Consider the following 25,547-nt stretch of genomic DNA (forward strand, 5'->3'; position numbering starts at 1 on the left):
GCATGCCAATGCACCAAGGTCAACACTGGTAGGATGGCAGCCGCCATGGAGACCTTGGTCCAGGATGTTGATCCTGCACTGCTGCACGGGCTTAACTCCATTGCTGACATCATAGTTGGCCGTATGTGAGAGGGGTGCTGAGCAGCTCGATCTCACTCCAGCTACCCCTTCACCTCGAGTCAGTCAGGGGCCCCGGGTACCCACTGGGAGGAGGATCAGCAGGTACATACCCTGGGACCATCCATCCAGACGACTCCAAGAGTATCCAGGCAATTTTGAGGCTCCAGCAGATCCAGGTCCATGGGCTGAGGAGAGTGCCACTGCCACACAGCAGGACCCCGAAAGCAGGTTGGGGCCCTCCAGTTCTCGGCCCTCCAGAGGACACCCGCCAAGGCCATCACAGAAAAGGCGTAGTGATCAGCAGGCTGTCTCCATCTGTGCTGTGGTTGTCTGGGGAGCACCAAGACATAGCGGCAGGGTTAGGAAGGTTAAGAAGATATAACTCTTATTGAGTTAAAACCAATAAAACCAAATTAACAAAATTGGGATAAATCAGGCACAGCCCCTAATTCAGGTCAGCTGTAAAACCAAGAACAAAGTTTAAAGGAAACTTACAACTTTAAACCAAAATGTGATAAAAGGGGTCAATAAAGCACCCCAGTCCCCGCGGTGCCCACCGACCACGGAAGGCCTCGAGAGTGCCAGCAGACACAGGTTAAGAAGATGTAAATCTTTCGAGTAAAAACACAGTTCCATCTGTTCCTATTCAGATGAAGTTACATGGTTTCATAGTTTGCCATTGTGAGATTTGAACTCTTGATAATCTTTTAAATGAAAACCAAATCAACAAAATTGGGATAAATCAGGCACAGCCCCTAATTCAGGTCAGCTGTAAAACCAAGGACAAAAATTTAAAAGAACCTTACAAACTTTAAATCAAAATGTGATTAAAGGGGTCAACAAAACACCCCGGTCCCCGCGGTGCCCACCGAGCATGGAAGGCCTCGAGAGTGCCAGCAGACACCGCGTGCTCCCTCTCCAGGGACATCCGGCAGCGAACGTAGCCGCGGAAGAGGGACAAACAATCAGGCGGGACTCCCCCGTCGATCGCCCGCTGCCTGGACCTGTTAATGGCCAACTTGGCCAGGCCCAGGAGAAGGTTCACGAGGAACTCCTCCTCCTTCCCGACCCCCTTCCGCACCGGGTGCCCATAGATCAGGAGCGTGGGGCTGAAGTGCAAACAAAACATCAATAAAAGGTTTTTCAAATAACTAAAAAGGGAGTGCAGCCTACAACACCCTATGTATACATGGTCCACAGACTCCACAAGACTGCAAAAAGGGCACGTGTCCTGAGAGTCCGTGAACCTATGCATCCTCTTATTATAAGGGACTGCTGCATGCAACACCCTCCAATCCAGGTCCCCGATAGAAAGGGGGAGGACACCTCCGTAGAGGGCCTCCCATCGGGGGCCTCTGCTGCCGGACAGCAACAAGGCATGCCAGGGCGTGTCCGGTTGACGGTCAAGGGCGAGAAAATGGAAGGTGTGCAGCAGCAGTCTGTACAAAAAGCCCCTCTTTGCCTTGCCAAAAGGCATGGAGGGCATGTCCCCGAGGCGGCTCATATTGCGGGGCACCAGCACCCGAGGGAGGGTTCGGGGCTTGGGGCCAATGTGGAATTCTGTCCGAACAGGGGAACGTTCAGACGGAAGACCACCGCGCACCTGGGCCACCTCAAGACCCAAAATAACGTCGGGTCCGAGCAGGACCGTTCTCATGTCTTGGATGGCATCGGCTGCGACCTGGACACTCACAGACGCGCGTCGCGCCAACTCCTGCAGGAGCATCCAGCCCAGTCCTCCGCCACCCAGCACGTCCCCGATCCTGGTCACCCCTGCGGCCACAGCCCTCCTCTCCGCCAACCACTGAAAAGGACGGAGGGGCGGATTCCTGAGCAGCGGCTCTCTGACAATAGCCGCTACTCCTGACGGGGGAGAGCTGCGTCGCGAGGCGACCACTTTCCAGACTTTGATCAGGTCCTGGTAAAAGATGGGCAACGCCTGCAAGGAGCCACCGAGGCCCAGCTGTTCTATAAACAGGAGCTGCACGTCATAATTCAGGCCGTGCACCTGACGGAAGAAATACGTCGTCAGGGCACACCATCTAGGAGGAGGCTCGACGTAGACGTATTGCTGCAGGGTCTGAAGGCGGAAAGTCGCCACCTGTGTGCGTAGGCACACTAGCGCCTGACCACCCTCCCTAAGCGGGAGACTCAGAACCTCGGCAGCGACCCAGTGCAATCTTTTGTCCCAGAAGAAGTCGACTAACAATCTCTGGATTCTTGTGACAAAGTCCGGGGGAGGGGTCAAAGTGACCAACCGATACTACAACATGGCGGCGATCAGCTGGTTTATGACCAGAACTCGACCTCGGTAAGATAGCACTCGGAGCAGTCCTGTCCAGCGCCGTAGGCGAGCGGTGACTTTCGTCTCCAGTTCCTGCCAGTTTGCCGGCCAGGATTCCTCAGCGGGGCAGAGATGGACCCCCAGGTAGAAGAGGCTGGTCCTGCTCCAGGTGAAAGGCCTGAGATCCTCGGGTTGGGGATCCATCTGCCATTGACCGACCAGGAGTCCAGAACATTTACCCCAGTTGATCCTGGCAGAAGAAGCGGCAGAGTAGACCTCCTGGCACTCGCGCATCCTCCGCAGGTCAGCAGGGTCACTAAACATAAGGAGCACGTCATCGGCGTAAGCCGAAAGGACCAACGCCGATGCCCGGCCCCCGCAGAACCAATCCCGACAACCTCCTCCGCAAGAGACGCAGGAAAGGCTCCACGCGAATAGAATACAACTTGCCAGACAGGGGCAGCCCTGACGTACCCCTCTCCCAAAGTGAAGGGGCGCCGTCAGGGACCCGTTAACCTTCACTAGACACTCCGCGGCGGTTTACAGAAGTTGGATCCGGGCGACAAAATGCATCCCGAAACCGAACGCTCGCAGAGTTCCGAGTAAGTATCCGTGATCCACCCTGTCGAACGCCTTCTCCTGATCGAGAGACAGGAAGGCGCTCAACAGACCAGCCCTCTGGGAATGGTGGATGATGTCCCGGACCAGATGGATGTTATGACAAATGGTTCGGTGTAGGACTGGTCAGGGTGGATCATGTGGTCCAGCACAGTGCCGAGCCGAGAAGACATGGCTCGGGCAAAGATTTTGTAGTCCGTGCTGAGGAGGGAGACCGGGCGCCAGTTTTTAAGAAGGCGGAGATACCCCTTCTTCGGCAGCAGGGCAATCACGGCCCTGCGCCAAGAAAGGGGCATCTCCCCGGTAGCAATGCTCTTCCCCAGGACCCCCGCGAAGTCGCTCCCCAAGACGTCCTAGAACGCCCTGAAGAACTCCACGGTCAGCCCATCTAGTCCCGGGGTTTTGCCCCTAGAAAGACCGTCGAGTGAGCCGGTCAGCTCCCCCAGACTTATAGGGGAGTCGAGCTTTCCGGCGCACTCCGGGCCGACCTGCGGCAGCTCCTCCCACAAAACTCTGCAAGCTTCCTCACTGGATGGATCCGGAGAGAACAGGGCAGTGTAGTAATCTCGGGCAATGGCCCTGATGCCCTCCGGATCCGAGACAAGGGATCCGTCGTCGGCCAGCAGCGTAAAGAGCTGCTGACGGACCCCGTGCCTTATTTCCAGCGAGTAGAAGAAAGGGGAGCCACGGACCATCTCCTTAAGGAAACAGATCCGCGACCTCACGAACGCGCCCCGAGACCCGACCAGTTGCAGGTCCCGCAGCGCGCCCTTCTTCTCATCGTACACCGACTGCAGGGCCGGGTCCACGTCGGGCTGACGGAGACGTGCCTCCAGGTTGAGCACCTCCTCCAACTCCTCGACCCTGGATTTGCATCTCTTTGTCGACCCCTTCGCGTACTCTTGACAGAAAACTCGGATGTGGGTCTTGCCCACGTCCCACCATAGCCTCAAGGAGGGGAAGCCTCCCCGCTTCCTTCTCCAGCCTGCCCAGAAGCGACGGAACGAGTCCAGGAACCGCTGGTCCTCCAACAACAGGTTATTAAAATGCCAGTACGCGGACCCCGTCCGAGTGCAGAACGAAGTGAGCTCCGCCCACACCAGACGGTGGTACGTGCTCGGAAACTGCTGTATAGAAGCAGCCGGATCGCAGGACACGTACGCCTTTGAAACGTAAAGATGGTCGAGTCTGGACGCTCCGACTCCAGGTGACACAAAGGTGAACACGCTGCAGTCAGGATGGAGATTTCGCCAGACGTCCACTAAGTCGAAGGACCTGACCAGGTCCCGCAACTTACTCACACCTCGCGTGCAGTGCGGGGTACCGTGACGGTCCCGGACCCCGAGGGTGCAATTGAAATCCCCCCGAGGACGATGCACTCGCCAGCGTCGATGGAGCCGAGATGAGTGGTTGCTTCTTCAAAGAAGCTCGCTTGCTGCTGCGTGCCCAGGGGAGCGTACACATTCACAAAGTGAAGCACCGCCCCCCCCAGACGCACAGTCAGGTGCAGCAACCGGCCTGGCACCGGCTCCTTGACCCCCAAGTTCTCCGGCTGAAAATGCGGGGCCAACAAGATAGCCACCCCGCCAGAATTGGAGGCTAGGTGACTCATGTAGACCCCCCCTCGCCACTCCAGGAGCCACGTGGCTTCGTCTCCCGGAACGGTATGGGTTTCTTGCAGGAAGCACAACGCATACTTCCCGTCCCTGAGGACCGAGAATTTCTGGCACCTGCGCTGTGCGCCCCTGCTGCCGCGGATGTTGAGGCTGGCTATAGTCGTCTTCATTGTCAAAGGTACATCAAACCTTCACCTTAAGTCATTAAAAAGAAGAAGAGGACTTTTTAGTCCTTTCTCTCCTTCAGGAGCCCAGCGAGAAACGTTTGTACCCTCCGCCGCGCGTTCCTATCCAACTCGGGAGACTTGAGAGCCTCGCGAGTGGACCAGAACACCAGTGGAAACGAATGCCACCGGTTCAAGGCCAACTGAACCCTGTCTCGGCAACCGCGGTGCCCGACAAAAAGTCCCGGAGTTCCCTTGGGGGGATGAGGGGGGAGTCAGTGGAGGGCACCAGGGGATCCACCGCCTCGCTTGAGAGCGACTCCGCGTAATCCCCAACGCTCACCACCGACACCCCGTCCTCCTCTGGGTCGTCACCTTCAGCTTCCGACCCCTCCCCCGCATTGATTACGGGGGCTGATTCGGAGCTGCCAGCTGGCTCTATCTGTGCCTCGATCCCACCCCCAGGATCAAGGCCAGAGGAGTCCTCTCTGGTCTCCTCTAAACCTTTTGGGCCAGAGGGCAGCGGCAGTTCTGATGCCCGCTCTCCTCCCGGCACCGGGTCGTCCGGGGAGCTCAGGACAAGCTCCTGACCTAAACACAGGACGCCCGGTGTCAAGGTTTGGGAGGGAGCAGGAAGGTCCTCCTTTTCGCCACAACGCAATGACCCATTAACATTTTTAAAAATTTCAAATCTGCAGTCCCCCAACAAGCCAGAAGGTACCTCGGGGGTGTTAAGTGCACTGGAGACGGACACCACCTCAAGGGAGGTGCCTTCAGTGACCCCCGAGGGGCCCTGTTCAGGGGACTGCAGCAGACTGGTAGGGGGAACAGTGGTAGGGGTAGGGGTTTTGGGTTCCCCCAGAGGGCAGGGCGAGGTTTTACTGGGTGGAGACACCACCACCTCTTCATCAGGGGAAGGGACACGCCCAACTTCTTCAGTTTGGGCATCGCCCACTTCCTCCTCCGAAGCGTGACGTCTCTTCCGGGTCAGGCTGGGGGCTAGGGAGACCTCCATTTCCGAGGCCCCCTCCTCCTTGTCCAGCCCTCCCGGACACTCCACCCTCTGGGTTTTCAATGTTTGTTTCCCCGGCTCGGGGTCCCGCGTCTTTTCCCGGGAGCACGTGCAGGGACGACGCCGGGCCCAGCACTTGGCGCCTTAGCGCCCACGGACCCGGGAGGACACACGGACACGACGCCGGGGCCGGATGATGTTTTTTCCCCCGAGCTGGTTTTTCCATGTGTTTGGGGGGTTTGGGGCGTTTCACGGGCCGCCTCAAAATTTCGGGTCTTCCACCGCGCCTCCTTACGGCGCGGGGGCTCTCCCCCCGCCTCACCGGCAGCCGAGATGGCAGCTGCTGCCGGGGTCGCTTCCCCTTGTGGGGAGGGAGATGGAGTGGTGGCGGGGGGAGAAGGGGCGGTGCCAGCCGCGGCCGCTTGGGTGGGGCTCGTGGCCTTGGAGGCGGGGCAGTTCTTTCTTACGTGCCCCACCTCCTTACAGGCATGGCACCGCACGCCCTCCGCGGTCCAGAAGACCCGATAGGTGGTCCCCTCAAAATTAACCGAGAAGGCCCCCTCCAGGCACTCCTCCCGGGCCAAGCGGACGAAAACTTGGCGCCGGAAGGAGTACACGTGGCGGAGGGCCGAGTCTTTGAGGCCGAGCAGGACTGGCGCAACCCCTGACCTGACCTCCCCCAGCTTATTAAGGTGGGGGAGGAGGAGCTCACATGGTATAAAGGGCGGGACATATGAAATAACAATCTTCTGGGCGGTGGCCTCAAGGGGATCCACCGCCAGAAAAGTCCCGCCCACAGTGAGCCCCTTCTGCAGGGCGAGTTGCACCGCCCGCTCGGACCTCAAGAAAAGATGGCCCTCCCATACATCTTTGAGGCCGCGACAATGGCTGAGGTGCCGACGACCCCAGCCATAGCCTTTACGCAGGCCTCAATAGTCATCTCAGGGTGAGCGTAGCATTTTACCCCGAGGGCCCTGGTGAGGAGACGGAATGGCGACAGGGCAGCAGGAGCTGCAGAAGCAACCACCCCTGCATAGGTCTTTTTTGTAGGCCCTGCCATCGGTGACAAAGCCGCCTCCACATTAGCCCTCGAGGGCCCGGCCACAGGAGATGTTGAACTGGCCTTAGGGCCAGAGCCACGCCCACCCTGGGAAGGATTGGCCATTTTTTATGTTTTTTTTTAAATATATATATATATATTATATATATTGTTTGTTTGTTGTTTTTTTTTAAATATATATTTTCTCCCCAGGGAGGGGAGGGGGGGAGAAAGGTTGAAATAACCTCCCCTCTTTTACACAGGAGAGGAGGGAGAGGAGTGAAGGACAGGGAGGCACTGGAGGGAAAAGGGAAAAGTCCAGGTGGGTGTCTCCAGTGAAAGGTGGAAAGTTGGGTGGGGGCCTGATGATCTTCTTGCAGGGGGAGGCGATGTCTTCACCAGCAACCGCTGGCCTTGCTGGGAAAGGGCTGGGTGGGGCCGGGGTGGGGGGGGGGGGGAGCAGAAAGGTGGTTTTAACCACACGCACACACACCCCCCTCCCTTTCCCAAACCTTCCTGCAGTCTTCTTTCCTCCCCCTACAAAACACAGTCCTTTATTGCCCCCACCTTACACAAACAATAATTTTGGACACCGACCTAGGATGTTGTTTCTAGACACAGTCCTGGCCTCCTGGCCTTCCTGTCCTGCAGCAGCAACAGAAGCTGTTCTTCTTCTCTCCCTCTCTCTCCTTTTGCTCCACAGGGGCAGGTCCAGCAGCAGCTGCAGCAGCAGCAAACACCCTCAAGTGCAGGTCCAGCAGCAGCAGCAGCAAACACCCTCAAGTGCAGGTCCAGCAGCAAACACCCTCGAGTGCAGGTCCAGCAGCAGCAGCAGCAAACACCCTCGAGTGCAGGTCCAGCAGCAAACACCCTCGAGTGCAGGTCCAGCAGCAAACACCCTCGAGTGCAGGTCCAGCAGCAAACACCCTCGAGTGCAGGTCCAGCAGCAGCAGCAAACACCCTCGAGTGCAGGGGCAGCAGCAGCACACAGCAGAAGCAACCCCAAAAGCAGCAGCAGAAACAGTTGAAACACTGAGGAGCAGCAACACCACACATCTTCTCTCCTCAGTATCAGGAAACAAACTGAATCCACAATTGCTTCCACGAGATCGTTAAGAAGATGAACTCTTGATAATCTTTTAAATGAAAACCAAATCAACAAAATTGGGATAAATCAGGCACAGCCCCTAATTCAGGTCAGCTGTAAAACCAAGAACAAAGTTTAAAGGAAACTTACAAACTTTAAATCAAAATGTGATTAAAGGGGTCAACAAAACACCCCAGTCCCCGCGGTGCCCACCGAGCACGGAAGGCCTCGAGAGTGCCAGCAGACACAGTGTGCTCCCTCTCCAGGGACATCCGGCAGCGAACGTAGCCACAGAAGAGGGACAAACAATCGGGCGGGACTCCCCCGTCGATCGCCCGCTGCCTGGACCTGTTAATGGCCAACTTGGCCAGGCCCAGGAGCAGGTTCACGAGGAGGTCCTCCTCCTTCCCAACCCCTTTCCGCACCGGGTGCCCATAGATCAGGAGCGTGGGGCTGAAGTGCAAACAAAACATCAATAAAAGGTTTTTCAAATAACTAAAAAGGGAGTGCAGCCTACAACACCCTATGTATACATGGTCCACGGACTCCACAAGACCGCAAAAAGGGCATGTGTCCTGAGAGTCCATGAACCTATGCATCCTCTTATTATAAGGGACTGCTGCATGCAACACCCTCCAACCCAGGTCCCCGATAGAAAGGGGGAGGACACCTCCGTAGAGGGCCTCCCATCGGGGGCCTCCGCCGCCGGATGGCAACAAGGCACGCCAGGGCGTGTCCGGTCGACGGACAAGGGCGAGAAAATGGAAGGTGTGCAGCAGCAGTCCGTACAAAAAGCCCCTCTTTGCCATGCCAAAAGGCACAGAGGGCATGTCCCCGAGGTGGCTCATATTGCGGGGCACCAGCACCCGAGGGAGGGTTCGGGGCTTGGGGCCAATGTGGAATTCTGTCCGAACAGGGGAACGCTCAGACGGAAGACCACCGCGCACCTGGGCCACCTCAAGACCCAAAATAACGTCGGGTCCGAGCACGACCGTTCTCAGGTCTTGGATGGCATCGGCTGCGACCTGGACACTCACAGACGCGCGTCGCGGCAACTCCTGCGGGAGCATCCAGCCCAGTCCTCCGCCACCCAGCACGTCCCCGATCCTGGTCACCCCTGCGGCTACAGCCCTCCTCTCCGCCAACCACTGAAAAGGACGGAGGGGCGGATTCCTGAGCAGCGGCTCTCTGACAATAGCCGCTACTCCTGACGGGGGAGAGCTGCGTCGCGAGGCGACCACTTTCCAGACTTTGATCAGGTCCTGGTAAAAGACGGGCAACGCCTGCAAGGAGCCACCGAGGCCCAGCTGTTCTATAAACAGGAGCTGCACGTCATAATTCAGGCCGTGCACCTGACGGAAGAAATACGTCATCAGGGCACACCATCTAGGAGGAGGCTTGACGTAGAGGTATCGCTGCAGGGTCTGAAGGCGGAAAGTCGCCACCTGTGTGCGTAGGCACACTAGCGCCTGACCACCCTCCCTAAGCGGGAGACTCAGAACCTCGGCAGCGACCCAGTGCAATCTTTTGTCCCAGAAGAAGTCGACTAACAATCTCAGGATTCTTGTGACAAAGTCCGGGGGAGGGGTCAAAGTGACCAGCCGATACCACAACATGGCGGCGATCAGCTGGTTTATGACCAGAACTCGACCTCGGTAAGATAGCACTTGGAGCAGTCCTGTCCAGCGCCGCAGGCGAGCGGTGACTTTCGTCTCCAGTTCCTGCCAGTTTGCCGGCCAGGATTCCTCAGCGGGGCAGAGCTGGACCCCCAGGTAGAGGAGGCTGGTCCTGCTCCAGGTGAAAGGCCTGAGCTCCTCGGGTAGGGGATCCATCTGCCACTGACCGACCAGGAGTCCAGAACATTTACCCCAGTTGATCCTGGCAGAAGAAGCGGCAGAGTAGACCTACTGGCACTCGTGCTTCCTCCGCAGGTCAGCCGGTTCACTAAACATAAGGAGCACGTCATCGGCGTAAGCCGAAAGGACCACCCCGATGCCCGGCCCGCGCAGAACCAATCCCGACAACCTCCTCTGCAAGAGGCGCAGGAAAGGCTCCACGCAAATAGAATACAACTGGCCAGACAGGGGGCAGCCCTGACGTACCCCTCTCCCAAAGCGAAGGGGCGCCGTCAGGGACCCGTTAACCTTCACTAGACACTCCGCGGCGGTGTACAGAAGTCGGATCCGGGAGACAAAATGCGTCCCGAAACCGAACGCTCGCAGAGTTCCGAGTAAGTATCCGTGATCCACCCTGTCGAACACCTTCTCCTGATCGAGAGACAGGAAGGCGCTCGACAGACCAGCCCTCTGGGAATGGTGGATGATGTCCCGGACCAGATGGATGTTATCATAAATGGTTCGGTCCGGGACGGTGTAGGACTGGTCAGGGTGGATCATGTGGTCCAGCACGGTGCCGAGCCGAGAAGACATGGCTCAGGCGACGATTTTGTAGTCCATGCTGAGGAGGGAGACCGGGCGCCAGTTTTTAAGAAGGCGGAGATCCCCCTTCTTCGGCAGCAGGGCAATCACGGCCCTGCGCCACGAAAGGGGCATCTCCCCGGTAGCAATGCTCTCCCCCAGCACCCCCGCGAAGTCGCTCCCCAAGACGTCCCAGAACGCCCTGAAGAACTCCACGGTCAGCCCGTCTAGTCCCGGTGTTTTGCCGCTAGAAAAACCATCGAGTGCGCCGGTCAGCTCCCCCAGACTTATAGGGGAGTGAAGCTTTCCGGCGCACTCCGGGCCGACCTGCGTCAGGTCCTCCCACAGAACACCGCAAGCGTCCTCGCTGGACGGATCCGGAGAGAACAGGGCAGTGTAGTAATCTCGGGCAATGGCCCTGATGCCCTCCGGATCCGAGACAAGGGATCCGTCGTCGGCCCGCAGTGTAAAGAGCTGCTGACGGACCCCGTGCCTTTTTTCCAGTGAGTAGAAGGGGGAGCCGCGGTCCATCTCCTTGAGGAACCGGATCCGCGACCTCACGAATGCGCCCCGAGACCCGACCAGTTGCAGGTCCCGCAGCGTGCCCTTCTTCTCATCGTACACCGACCGCAGGGCCGGGTCCGCGTCAGGCTGATGGAGACGAGCCTCCAGGTCGAGCACCTCCTTCTCCAACTCCTCGACCCTGGATTTGCGCCTCTTTGTCGACCTCTTCGCGTACTCTTGAAAGAAAATTCGGACGTGGGTCTTGCCCACGTCCCACCATAGCCTCAAGGAGGGGAAGCCTCCCCGCTTCCTTCTCCAGCCGGCCCAGAAACGACGGTACGAGTCCAGGAACTGCTGGTCCTCCAACAACAGGTTATTAAAATGCCAGTATGCGGACCCCGTCCGAGCGCAGAACGAAGTGAGCTCCGCCCACACCAGACGGTGGTCTGTGCACGGAAACTGCTGTATAGAAGCAGCCGGAACGCAGGACACGTATGCCTTCGAAACGTAAAGATGGTCGAGTCTGGACGCTCCGACTCCAGGTGACACAAAGGTGAACACGCTGGAGTCAGGATGGAGATTTCGCCAGACGTCCACTAAGTCGAAGGACCTGACCAGGTCCCGCAACTTACTCACACCTCGCGTGCAGTGCGGGGTATCGTCTCGGTCCCGGACCCTGAGGGTGCAATTGAAATCCCCCCCGAGGACGATGCCAGCGTCGATAGAGCCGAGATGAGTGGACACTTCTTCAAAGAAGCTCGCTTGCTGCTGCGTGCCCAGGGGAGCGTACACATTCACAAGATGAAGCACCGCCCCCCCCAGACGCACAGTCAGGTGCAGCAACCGGCCTGGCACCGGCTCCTTGACCCCCAAGATCTCCGGCTGAAAATGCTGGGCCAACAAGATAGCCACCCCGCCAGAATTGGAGGCTAGGTGACTCATGTAGACCCCCCCTCGCCACTCCAGGAGCCACGTGGCTTCGTCTCCCGGAATGGTATGGGTTTCTTGCAGGAAGCACAACGCATACTTCCCGTCCCTGAGGACCGAGAAGTTCTGGAACCTGCGCTGTGCACCCCTGCTGCCGCAGATATTGAGGCTGGCTATAGTCGTCTTCATTGTCAAAGGTACATCAAACCTTCACCTTAAGTAATTAAAAAGAAGAAGAGGACTTTTTAGTCCTTCCTCTCCTTCAGGAGCCCAGCGAGAAACGTTTGTACCCTCCGCCGCGCGTTCCTATCCAACTCGGGAGACATGAGAGCCTCGCGAGTGGACCAGAACACCAGCAGAAACGAATGCCACCGGTCCAAGGCCAACTGAACCCTGTCTCGGCAACCACGGTGCCCCGACAAAAAGTCCCGGAGTTCCCTTGGGGGGAGGAGGGGGGAGTCAGTGGAGGGCACCAGGGGATCCACCGCCTCGCTTGAGAGTGACTCCGCGTAATCCCCAACGCACACCACCGACAGCCCGTCCTCCTCCGGGTCGTCGCCTCCAGCTTCCGACCCCTCCCCCGCATTGAGTACGGGGGCTGATTCGGAGCTGCCAGCTGGCTCTATCTGTGCCTCGATCCCACCCCCAGGATCAAGGCCAGAGGAGTCCTCTCAGGTATCCTCTATACTTTTCGGGCCAGAGGGCAGCGGCAGTTCTGATGCCCGCTCTCCTCCCGGCACCAGGTCGTCCGGGGAGCTCAGGACAAGCTCCTGACCTAAACATAGGACGCCCGGTGTCAAAGTTTGGGAGGGAGCAGGAAGGCCCTCCTTTTCGCCGCCACACAATGACCCATTAACATTTTTAAAAATTTCAAATCTGCAGTCCCCCAACGAGCCAGAAGGTACCTCGGGGGTATTGAGTGCCCTGGAGTCGGACACCACCTCAAGGGAGGTGCCGTCAGTGACCCCCGAGGGGCCCTGTTCAGGGGACTGCAGCAGACTGGTTGGGGGAACAGTGATAGGGGTAGGGGTTTTGGGTTCCCCCAGAGGGCAGGGAGAGGTTTTACTGGGTGGAGACGCCACCACCTCATCATCAGGGGAAGGGACACGCCCAACTTCTTCAGTTTGGGCGTCACCCACTTCCTCCTCCGAAGCGTGACGTCTCTTCCGGGTCAGGCTGGGGGCTAGGGAGACCTCCATTTCCGAGGCCCCCTCCTCCTTGTCCAGCCCTCCCAGACACTCCACCCTCTGGGTTTTCAATGTTTGTTTCACTGGCTCCGGGTCCCGCGTCTTTTCCCCGCCGCCCCCGGGAGCACGTGCAGGGACGATGCCGGGCCCAGCACTTGGCGCCTTAGCGCCCACGGACCCGGGAGCACACGCAGACACGACGCCGGGGCCGGATGATGTTTTTTCCCCCGAGCCGGTTTTTCCATGTGTTTGGGGGGTTTATAAAGTAACTCTTACGAGTACAAACCCATTTCCATCTGTTTTAGATGAAGTTACATTGTTTCATAGTTTGCCATGGTGAGATTTGAACTCTTGATCTTGGGGTTACAAGCCCAGTATCATAACCATTTGGCTATTTAGGCCAAGTGTAAATTGTGGCGTAAACATTGTAGAGGTAACTTGAGGGAGAAATACAAGATTGTCACATGATGTTTCCACCCAGGATCGAACCAGGGACTTTTCGCGTGTGAGGTGAACATGATAACCACTACACTATGGAAACTCCTGTAATAATGACACCACCAGTGCTGTAAATCTTTTGAGTACAAACACATTTCCATCTGTTCCTATTCAGATGAAGTTACATTGTTTCATAGTATGCTATTGTGAGATTTGAACTCTTGATAATCTTTTAAATGAAAACCAAATCAACAAAATTGGGATAAATCAGGCACAGCCCCTAATTCAGGTCAGCTGTAAAACCAAGGACAAAGTTTAAAGGAAACTTACAAACTTTAAATCAAAATGTGATTAAAGGGGTCAACAAAACACCCCAGTCCCCGTGGTGCCTACCGAGCATGGAAGGCCTCGAGAGTGCCAGCAGACACCGCGTGCTCCTTCTCCAGGGACATCCGGCAGCGAACGTAGCCGCGGAAGTGGGACAAACAATTGGGCGGGACTCCCCCGTCGATCGCCCGCTGCCTGGACCTGTTAATGGCCAAATTGGCCAGGCCCAGGAGCAGGTTCACGAGGAGGTCCTCCTCCTTCCCGACCCCTTTCCGCACCGGGTGCCCATAGATCAGGAGCGTGGGGCTGAAGTGCAAACAAAACATCAATAAAAGGTTTTTCAAATAACTAAAAAGGGAGTGCAGTCTACAACACCGTACGTATACATGGTCCACGGACTCCACAAGACCGCAAAAAGGGCACGTGTCCTGAGAGTCCGTGAACCTATGCATCCTCTTATTTTAAGGGACTGCTGCATGCAACACCCTCCAACCCAGGTCCCCGATAGAAAGGGGGAGGACACCTCCGTAGAGGGCCTCCCATCGGGGGCCTCCGCCGCCGGATGGCAACAAGGCACGCCAGGGCGTGTCCGGTCGACGGACAAGGGCGAGAAAATGGAAGGTGTGCAGCAGCAGTCTGTACAAAAAGCCCCTCTTTGCCGTGCCAAAAGGCACAGAGGGCATGTCCCCGAGGCGGCTCATATTGCGGGGCACCAGCACCCGAGGGAGGGTTCGGGGCTTGGGGCCAATGTGGAATTCCGTCCGAACAGGGGAACGTTCAGGCGGAAGACCACCGCGCACCTGGGCCACCTCAAGACCCAAAATAACGTCGGGTCCGAGCACGACCGTTCTCAGGTCTTGGATGGCATCGGCTGCGACCTGGACACTCACAGACGCGCGTTGCGCCAACTCCTGCGGGAGCATCCAGCCCAGTCCTCCGCCACCCAGCACGTCCCCGATCCTGGTCACCCCTGCGGCTACAGCCCTCCTCTCCGCCAACCACTGAAAAGGACGGAGGGGCGGATTCCTGAGCAGCGGCTCTCTGACGATAGCCGCTACTCCTGACGGGAGAGAGCTGCGTCGCGAGGCGACCACTTTCCAGACTTTGATCAGGTCCTGGTAAAAGACGGGCAACGCCTGCAAGGAGCCACCGAGGCCCAGCTGTTCTATAAACAGGAGCTGCACGTCATAATTCAGGCCGTGCACCTGACGGAAGAAATATGTCATCAGGGCACACCATCTAGGAGGAGGCTCGACGTAGAGGTATCGCTGCAGGGTCTGAAGGCGGAAAGTCGCCACCTGTGTGCGTAGGCACACTAGCGCCTGACCACCCTCCCTAAGCGGGAGACTCAGAACCTCGGCAGCAACCCAGTGCAATCTTTTGTCCCAGAAGAAGTCGACTAACAATCTCTGGATTCTTGTGACAAAGTCCGGGGGAGGGGTCAAAGTGACCAGCCGATACCTCAACATGGCGGCGATCAGCTGGTTTATGACCAGAACTCGACCTCGGTAAGATAGCACTCGGAGCAGTCCTGTCCAGCGCCGCAGGCGAGCGGTGACTTTCGTCTCCAGTTCCTGCCAGTTTGCCGGCCAGGATTCCTCAGCGGGGCAGAGATGGACCCCCAGGTAGAGGAGGCTGGTCCTGCTCCAGGTGAAAGGCCTGAGCTCCTCGGGTAGGGGATCCATCTGCCACTGACCGACCAGGAGTCCAGAACATTTACCCCAGTTGATCCTGGCAGAAGAAGCAGCAGAGTAGACCTCCTGGCACTCGCGCATCCTCCGCAGGTCAGCCGGGTCACTAAATATAAGGAGCACGTCATCGGCATAAGCCGAAAGGACCACCCCGATGCCCGGCCCGCGCAGAACCAATCCCGACAACCTCCTCCGCAAGAGGCGCAGGAAAGGCTCCACGCAAATAGAATACAACTGGCCAGACAGGGGGCAGCCCTGACGTACCCCTCTCCCAAAGTGAAGGGGCGCCGTCAGGGACCCGTTAACCTTCACTAGACACTCCGCGGCGGTGTACAGAAGTCGGATCCGGGTGACAAAATGCGTCCTGAACCCGAAAGCTCGCAGAGTTCCGAGTAAGTATTTGTGATCCACCCTGTCGAACGCTTTCTCCTGATCGAGAGACAGGAAGGCGCTCGACAGACCAGCCCTCTGGGAATGGTGGATGATGTCCCGGACCAGATGGATGTTATCATAAATGGTTCGGTCCGGGACAGTGTAGGACTGGTCAGGGTGGATCATGTGGTCCAGCACGGCGCCGAGCCGAGAAGACATGGCTCGGGCAAAGATTTTGTAGTCCGTGCTGAGGAGGGAGACCGGGCGCCAGTTTTTTAGAAGGCGGAGATCCCCCTTCTTCGGCAGCAGGGCAATCACGGCCCTGCGCCACGAAAGGGGCATCTCCCCGGTAGCAATGCTCTCCCCCAGGACCCCCGCGAAGTCGCTCCCCAAGACGTCCCAGAACGCCTTGAAGAACTCCACGGTCAGCCCGTCTAGTCCCGGTGTTTTGCCCCTAGAAAGACCGTCGAGCGCGCCGGTCAGCTCCCCCAGATTTATAGGGGAGTCGAGCTTTCCGGCGCACTCTGGGCCGACCTGCGGCAGGTCCTCCCACAAAACTCTGCAAGCCTCCTCACCGGACGGATCCGGAGAGAACAGGGCAGTGTAGTAATCTCGGGCAATGTCCCTGATGCCCTCCGGATCCGAGACAAGGGATCCGTCGTCGGCCAGCAGCATAAAGAGCTGCTTACGGACCCCATGCTTTTTTTCCAGCGAGTAGAAGAAGGGGGAGCCGCGGTCCATCTCCTTGAGGAACCGGATCCGCGACCTCACGAACGCGCCCCGAGACCCGACCAGTTGCAGGTCCCGCAGCGCTCCCTTCTTCTCATCGTACACCGACCGCAGGGCCGGGTCCGCGTCGGGCTGACGGAGACGTGCCTCCAGGTCGAGCACCTCCTTCTCCAACTCCTCGACCCTGGATTTGCGTCTCTTTGTCGACCCCTTCGCGTACTCTTGACAGAAAACTCGGACGTGAGTCTTGCCGAATTCCCACCATAGCCTCAAGGAGGGGAAGCCTCCCCGCTTCCTTCTCCAGCAGGCCCAGAAGCGACGGAACGAGTCCAGGAACCGCTGGTCTTCCAACAACAGGTTATTAAAATGCCAGTACGCGGACCCCGTCCGAGCGCAGAACGAAGTGAGCTCCGCCCACACCAGACGGTGGTCCGTGCACGGAACCTGCTGTATAGAAGCAGCCGGAACGCAGGACACGTACGCCTTCGAAACGTAACGGCGGTCAAGTCTGGATGCTCCGACTCCAGGTGACACAAAGGTGAACACGCTGGAGTCAGGATGGAGATTTCGCCAGACGTCCACTAAGTCGAAGGAACTGACCAGGTCCCGCAACTTACTCACACCTCGCGTGCAGTGCGGGGTACCGTGACGGTCCCGGACCCCGAGGGTGCAATTGAAATCCCCCCCGAGAACGATGCACTCGCCAGCGTCGATGGAGCCGAGATGAGTGGATACTTCTTCAAAGAAGCTCGCTTGCTGCTGCGTGCCCAGGGGAGCGTACACATTCACAAAGTGATGCACCGCCCCCCCCAGACGCACAGTCAGGTGCAGCAACCGGCCTGGCACCGGCTCCTTGGCCCCCAAGATCTCCGGCTGACAATGCGGGGCCAACAAGATAGCCACCCCGCCAGAATTGGAGGCTAGGTGACTCATGTAGACCCCCCCCTCGCCACTCCAGGAGCCACGTGGCTTCGTCTCCCGGAATGGTATGGGTTTCTTGCAGGAAGCACAACGCATACTTCCCGTCCCTTAGGACCGAGAAGTTCTGGAACCTGCGCTGTGCGCCCCTGCTGCCGCGGATGTTGAGGCTGGCTATAGTCATCTTCATTGTCAAAGGTACATCAAACCTTCACCTTAAGTCATTAAAAAGAAGAGGACTTTTTAGTCCTTCCTCTCCTTCAGGAGCCCAGCGAGAAACGTTTGTACCCTCCGCCGCGCGTTCCTATCCAACTCGGGAGACTTGAGAGCCTCGCGAGTGGACCAGAACACCAGCGGAAAAGAATGCCACCGGTCCAAGGCCAACTGAACCCTGTCTCGGCGACCACGATGACGCGCCAAAAAGTCCTGGAGTTCCCTTGGGGGGATGAGGGGGGAGTCAGCGGAGGGCACCAGGGGATCCACCGGCTCGCTTGAGAGCGACTCAGCGTAATCTCCAGCGCTCACCACGGACACCCCGTCCTCCTCCAGGTCGTCGCCTCCAGCTTCCGACCCCTCCCCCGCATTGAGTACGGGGGCTGATTCGGAGCTGCCAGCTGGCCCCACCTGTACCTCGATCCCACCCCCAGGATCAAGGCCAGAGGGGTCCTCTCTGGTCTCCTCTAAAGGTTTTGGGTCAGAGGGCAGCGGCAGTTCTGATGCCCGCTCTCCTCCCGGCACCGGGTCGTCCGGGGAGCTCAGGACAATCTCCTGACCTAAAACTAGGACCCGGTGCTAAGGTTTGGGAGGAAGCGGGAAGGCCCTCCTTTTCGCCACCACCCAATGACCCGTTAACATTTGTTAAATTTTGAAAGCTACAGTCCCCCGATGAGCCAGAAGGTACCTCGGGGGTATCGAGGGTTCCTGAGTCGGGCACCGCCTCAAGGGAGGTGCCTTCAGTGATCCCCGAGGGGCCCTGTTCAGGGGACTGCAGCAGGTTGACGGGGGTAACAGTGGTGGGAGTCGGTGCAGGGGTTTTGAGTTCCCCTAGAGGACAGGGCGAGATTTTACTCGGTGGAGACGCCACCACCTCTTCATCGGGGGAAGGGACACACCCAACTTCTTCAGTTTGGGCATCACCCACCTCCTCCTCCGAAGCGTGACGTCTCTTCCGGGTCAGGCTGGGGGCTAGGGAGACCTGCATTTCCGAGGCCCCCTCCTCCTTGTCCAGCCCTCCCGGACACTCCACCCTCTGGGTTTTGGATGTTTGATTCCCCGGCTCGGGGTCCCGTGTCTTTTCCCCGCCGGCTCCGGGAGCACGCGCAGGGACGACGCCGGGCCCAGCACTCGGCGCCTTAGCGCCCACGGACCCGGGAGCACACGCGGACACGACGCCGGGGCCGGATGATGTTTTTTCCCCCGAGCCTGTGCCCGCAGGTGTCTGGTGGCTTTGGGGCGTTTCAGGGGCCGCCTCCATGTTGCGGGTCTTCCTCCGCGCCTTCTTACGGCACGGGGGCTCTCCCCCCGCCTCACCGGCAGCCGAGATGGCAGTGGCCGCCGGCGTCGCTTCCCCTTGCGGGGAGGGAGATGGAGTGGGGGTGGGGGGAGAAGGGGCGGTGCCAGCTGTGGCCGCTTGGGTGGGGCTCGTGGCCTTGGATGCGGGGCAGTTCTTCCTCACGTGCCCCGCCTCCTTACAAGCATGGCACCGCACGCCCTCCACGGTCCAGAATACCCGATAGGCGGTCCCCTCAAAATTGATAGTAAAGACCCCCTCCAGGCACTCCTCCTGGGCCAAGCGGACAAATACCTGGCACCGGAAGGAGTACACGTGGCGGAGGGCCGAGTCTTTGAGGCCCAGCAGGATTGGTGCAACCCCCAACCTGACCTCCCCCAATTTATTAAGGTGGGGGAGGAGGAGCTCACTGGATAGAATAGGTGGGACGTTCGAAATAATAATTCTCTGGGCGGTGGCCTCAAGGGGATCCACTGCCAGAAAAGTCCCGCCCACAGTGAATCCTTTTTGCAGGGCGAGGTGCACCACCCGCTCGGACCTCAAGAAGAATATGGCCTTCCCATACATTTTAGAGGCCGCAACAATGGCTGAGGGGCCGACGACCCCAGCCATAGCCTTTACGCAGGCCTCTATTGACATTTCAAGGTGAGCATAGCTCTTTACCCCAAGGGCCCTGGTGAGGAGGCGGAATGGTGACAGGGCAGCAGGAGTAGCTGGAGCCGCAGAAGCAGCCACCCCCGCATAGGTTTTCTTTTTTTGAGGCCCTGCCACCGGTGACAAAACCGCCTCCACATTAGCCCTCGAGGGCCCGGCCACAGGCAATGGTGAATTGGCCTTAGGGCCAGAGCCACGCCCACCCTGGGAAGGATTGGCCATTTTGTTTGAGGAAAGGGGATGGGCGAGAGAGGTAGAAAGACCCTCCCCTCTTTTAGGCAGGAGAGGAGAGGAGGGAGAGGAGCAAAAGACAGGGAGGCACAGGAGGGAAAGGGGTAAATATCCAGGATCGTGTCCTCGATGGTGGATGGATGGTGGGTGGGGGCCTGATGTTCTTCAGGCAGGGGGAGGCGATGTCTTCACTAGCTACTGCTGGCCTTACCGGGGAAAAGGGCTGGGTTGGGGGAGGGGCGGCAGAAAGATGGTTTCAGCACACACACTCACCCTCCCTCTCTTCCTTCCCCAACCCCTCTGGCAGTCTTCTTGCCTCCCCCTACAAAACACAGTCCTTTATTGCCCCCACCTTACACAAACAATAACATTGGACACCCACATAGGATGTTGTTTTTAGACAGAGTCCTGGCCTTCCTGTCCTGTAACAACAGAAACTGTTCTTCTTCTCTCCCTCTCTCTCCCTTTACTCCACACGGGCAGGTCCAGCAGCAGCAAACACCCTCGAGTGCAGGTCCGGCAGCAGCAAACACCCTCAAGTGCAGGTCCAGCAGCAGCAGCAAACACCCTCAAGTGCAGGTCCAGCAGCAGCAGCAAACACCCGCGAGTGCAGGTCCAGCAGCAGCAGCAAACACCCTCGAGTGCAGGTCCAGCAGCAGCAGCAAACACCCTCGAGTGCAGGTCCAGCAGCAGCAGCAAACACCCTCGAGTGCAGGTCCAGCAGCAGCAGCAAACACCCTCGAGTGCAGGTCCAGCAGCAGCACACAGCAGAAACAACAACCCCAAAGGCAGCAGCAGAAACAGTTGAAACACTGAGGAGCAGCAACACTAACACCACACACCTTCTCTCCTCAGTATCAGGAAACCAACTGAATCCACAATTGCCTCTACGAGATCGTTAAGAAAATGAACTCTTGATAATCTTTTAAATGAAAACCAAATCAACAAAATTTGGGATAAATCAGGCACAGCCCCTAATTCAGGTCAGCTGTAAAACCAAGAACAAAGTTTAAAGGAAACTTACAAACTTTAAATCAAAATGTGATTAAAGGGGTCAACAAAACACCCCAGTCCCTGCTGTGCCCACCGAGCACGGAAGGCCTCGAGAGTGCCAGCAGACACCGCGTGCTCCTTCTCCAGGGACATCCGGCAGCGAACGTAGCCACGGAAGAGGGACAAACAATCGGGCGGGACTCCCCCGTCGATCACCCGCTGCCTGGACCTGTTAATTGCCAACTTGGCCAGGCCCAGGAGAAGGTTTACGAGGAGGTCCTCCTCCTTCCCGACCCCCTTCCGCACCGGGTGCCCATAGATCAGGAGCATGGGGCTGAAGTGCAAACAAAACATCAATAAAAGGTTTTTCAAATAACTAAAAAGGGAGTGCAGCCTACAACACCCTATGTATACATGGTCCACGGACTCCACAAGACTGCAAAAAGGGCATGTGTCCTGAGAGTCCGTGAACCTATGCATCCTCTTATTTTAAGGGACTGCTGCATGCAACACCCTCCAACCCAGGTCCCCGATAGAAAGGGGGAGGACACCTCCGTAGAGGGCCTCCCATCGGGGGCCTCCGCCGCCAGACGGCAACAAGGCATGCCAGGGCGTGTCCGGTCGACGGACAAGGGCGAGAAAATGGAAGGTGTGCAGCAGCAGTCCGTACAAAAAGCCCTTCTTTGCCGTGCCAAAAGGCACAGAGGCCATGTCCCCGAGGCGGCTCATATTGTGGGGCACCAGCACCCGAGGGAGGGTTCAGGGCTTGGGGCCAATGTGGAATTCCGTCCGAACAGGGGAACGCTCAGACGGAAGACCACCACGCACCTGGGCCACCTCAAGACCCAAAATAACGTCGGGTCCGAGCACGACCATTCTCAGGTCTTGGATGGCATCGGCTGCGACCTGGACACTCACAGACGCGCGTCGTGCCAACTCCTGCGGGAGCATCCAGCCCAGTCCTCCGCCACCCAGCACGTCCCCGATCCTGGTCAGCCTTGCGGCCACAGCCCTCCTCTCCGCCAACCACTGAAAAGGACGGAGGGGTGGATTCCTGAGCAGCGGCTCTCTGACGATAGCCGCTACTCCTGACGGGGGAGAGCTGCATCACGAGGCGACCACTTTCCAGACTTTGATCAGGTCCTGGTAAAAGACGGGCAACGCCTGCAAGGAGCCACCGAGGCCCAGCTGTTCTATAAACAGGAGCTGCACGTTATAATTCAGGCCGTGCACCTGACGGAAGAAATACGTCATCAGGGCACACCATCTAGGAGGAGGCTCGACGTAGAGGTATCGCTGCAGGGTCTGAAGGCGGAAAATCGCCACCTGTGTGCGTAGGCACACTAGCGCCTGACCACCCTCCCTAAGCGGGATACTCAGAACCACGGCAGCGACCCAGTGCAATCTTTTGTCCCAGAAGAAGTCGACTAACAATCTCTGGATTCTTGTGACAAAGTCCGGGGGAGGGGTCAAAGTGACCAGCCGATACCTCAACATGGCGGCGATCAGCTGGTTTATGACCAGAACTCGACCTCGGTAAGATAGCACTCGGAGCAGTCCTGTCCAGCGCCGCAGGCGAGCGGTGACTTTCGTCTCCAGTTCCTGCCAGTTTGCCGGCCAGGATTCCTCAGCGGGGCAGAGCTGGACCCCCAGGTAGAGGAGGCTGGTCCTGCTCCAGGTGAAAGGCCTGAGCTCCTCGGGTAGGGGATCCATCTGCCACTGACCGACCAGGAGTCCAGAACATTTACCCCAGTTGATCCTGGCAGAAGAAGCGACAGAGTAGACCTCCTGGCACTCGCGCATCCTCCGCAGGTCAGCAGGGTCACAAAACATAAGGAGCACGTCATCGGCGTAAGCCGAAAGGACCACCCCAATGCCCGGCCCGCACAGAACCAATCCCAACAACCTCCTCCGCAAGAGGCGCAGGAAAGGCTCCACGCAAATAGAATACAACTGGCCAGACAGGGGGCAGCCCTGACGTACCCCTCTCCCAAAGCGAAGGGGCGCTGTCAGGGACCCGTTAACCTTCACTAGACACTCCGCGGCGGTGTACAGAAGTCGGATCCGGGCGACAAAATGCGTCCCAAACCCGAAAGCTCGCAGAGTTCCGAGTAAGTATCCGTGATCCACCCTGTCGAACGCCTTCTCCTGATCGAGAGACAGGAAGGCGCTCGACAGACCAGCCCTCTGGGAATGGTGGATGATGTCCCGGACCAGATGGATGTTATCATAAATGGTTCGGTCCGGGACAGTGTAGGACTGGTCAGGGTGGATCATGTGGTCCAGCACGGCGCCGAGCCGAGAAGACATGGCTCGGGCGAAGATTTTGTAGTCCATGCTGAGGAGGGAGACCGGGCGCCAGTTTTTAAGAAGGCGGAGATCCCCCTTCTTCGGCAGCAGGGCAATCACGGCCCTGCGCCACGAAAGGGGCATCTCCCTGGTAGCAATGCTCTCCCCCAGGACCCCCGCGAAGTCGTTCCCCAAGACGTCCCAGAACGCCCTGAAGAACTCCACGGTCAGCCCGTCTAGTCCCGGTGTTTTGCCCCTAGAAAGACCGTCGAGTGCGCCGGTCAGCTCCCCCAGACTTATAGGGGAGTCGAGCTTTCCGGCGCACTCTGGGCCGACCTGCAGCAGGTCCTCCCACAAAACTCTGCAAGCTTCCTCACTGGACGGATCCGGAGAGAACAGGGCAGTGTAGTACTCTCGGGCAATGGCCCTGATGCCCTCCGGATCCGAGACAAGGGATCCGTCGTCGGCCAGCAGCGTAAAGAGCTGCTTACGGACCCTGTGCCTTTTTTCCAGTGAGTAGAAGAAGGGAGAGCCATGGTCCATCTCCTTAAGCAAACAGATCCGCGACCTCACGAACGCGCCCCGAGACCCGACCAGTTGCAGGTCCCGCAGCGCGCCCTTCTTCTCATCGTACACCGACCGCAGGGCCGGGTCCGCGTCGGGCTGACGGAGACGTGCCTCCAGGTTGAGCACCTCCTTCTCCAACTCCTCGACCCTGGATTTGCGTCTCTTTGTCGACCCCTTCGCGTACTCTTGACTGAAAACTCGGACGTGAGTCTTGCCCACGTCCCACCATAGTCTCAAGGAGGGGAAGCCTCCCCGCTTCCTTCTCCAGCCGGCCCAGAAGCGACGGAACGAGTCCAGGAACCGCTGGTCTTCCAACAACAGGTTATTAAAATGCCAGTACGCAGACCCCGTCCGAGCGCAGAACGAAGTGAGCTCCGCCCACACCAGATGGTGGTCCATGCACGGAACCTGTTGTATAGAAGCAGCCGGAACGCAGGACACGTACGCCTTCGAAACGTAAAGGCGGTCGAGTCTGGACGCTCTGATTCCAGGTGACACAAAGGTGAACACGCTGGAGTCAGGATGGAGATTTCGCCAGACGTCCACTAAGTCGAAGGACCTGACAAGGTCCCGCAACTTACTCACACCTCGCGTGCAGTGCGGGGTACTGTGACGGTCCCGGACCTCGAGGGTGCAATTGAAATCCCCCCAGAGGACGATGCACTCGCCAGCGTCGATGGAGCCGAGATGAGTGGACACTTCTTCAAAGAAGCTCGCTTGCTGCTGCGTGCCCAGGGGAGCGTACACATTCACAAAGTGAAGCACCGCCCCCCCCAGACGCACAGTCAGGTGCAGCAACCGGCCTGGCACCGGCTCCCTGACCCCCCAAGATCTCCGGCTGAAAATGCGGGGCCAACAAGAGAGCCACCCCGCCCAGAATTGGAGGCTAGGTGACTCATGTAGACCCCCCCTCGCCACTCCAGGAGCCACGTGGCTTCGTCTCCCGGAACGGTATGGGTTTCTTGCAGGAAGCACAACGTATACTTCCCGTCCCTGAGGACCGAGAAGTTCTGGAACCTGCGCTGTGCGCCCCTGCTGCCGCGGATGTTGAGGCTGGCTATAGTCATCTTCATTGTCAAAGGTACATCAAACCTTCACCTTAAGTCATTAAAAAGAAGAGGACTTTTTAGTCCTTCCTCTCCTTCAGGAGCCCAGCGAGAAACGTTTGTACCCTCCGCCGCGCGTTCCTATCCAACTCGGGAGACTTGAGAGCCTCGCGAGTGGACCAGAACACCAGCGGAAAAGAATGCCACCAGTCCAAGGCCAACTGAACCCTGTCTCGGCGACCACGATGACTCGCCAAAAAGTCCCGGAGTTCCCTTGGGGGGATGAGGGGGGAGTCAGTGGAGGGCACCAGGGGATCCACCGCCTCGCTTGAGAGCGTCTCAGCGTAATCTCCAGCGCTCACCACGGACACCCCGTCCTCCTCCAGGTCGTCGCCTCCAGCTTCCGACCCCTCCCCCGCATTGTGTACGGGGGCTGATTCGGAGCTGCCAGCTGGCCCCACCTGTACCTCGATCCCACCCCCAGGATCAAGGCCAGAGGGGTCCTCTCTGGTCTCCTCTAAAGGTTTTGGGTCAGCGGGCAGCGGCAGTTCTGATGCCCGCTCTCCTCCCGGCACCGGGTCGTCCGGGGAGCTCAGGACAATCTCCTGACCTAAAACTAGGACGCCCGGTGCTAAGGTTTGGGAGGAAGCGGGAAGGCCCTCCGTTTCGCCGCCACCCAATGACCCGTTAACATTTGTTAAATTTTGAAAGCTACAGTCCCCCGATGAGCCAGAAGGTACCTCGGGGGTATCGAGGGTTCCTGAGTCGGGCACCACCTCAAGGGAGGTGCCTTCAGTGATCCCCGAG

General features: G+C 58.3%; 1 protein-coding gene and 1 non-coding gene across 2 annotated transcripts in view; both read right to left on the reverse strand.

Moving 5' to 3' along the window:
* Positions 1–25,547, reverse strand: part of LOC121280008 (histone H2B.1-like) — a 151,822-nt gene that overhangs the window by 24,328 nt on the left and 101,947 nt on the right. The gene's annotated exons all lie outside the window — the stretch shown is intronic.
* trnav-cac lies at positions 13,444–13,516 on the reverse strand. Its single transcript has one exon. It is a non-coding gene; the product is annotated as a tRNA-Val (tRNA).

Source organism: Carcharodon carcharias, chromosome 7 (genome assembly GCF_017639515.1).
Source record: "Carcharodon carcharias isolate sCarCar2 chromosome 7, sCarCar2.pri, whole genome shotgun sequence".
Classification (NCBI taxonomy): domain Eukaryota; kingdom Metazoa; phylum Chordata; class Chondrichthyes; order Lamniformes; family Lamnidae; genus Carcharodon; species Carcharodon carcharias.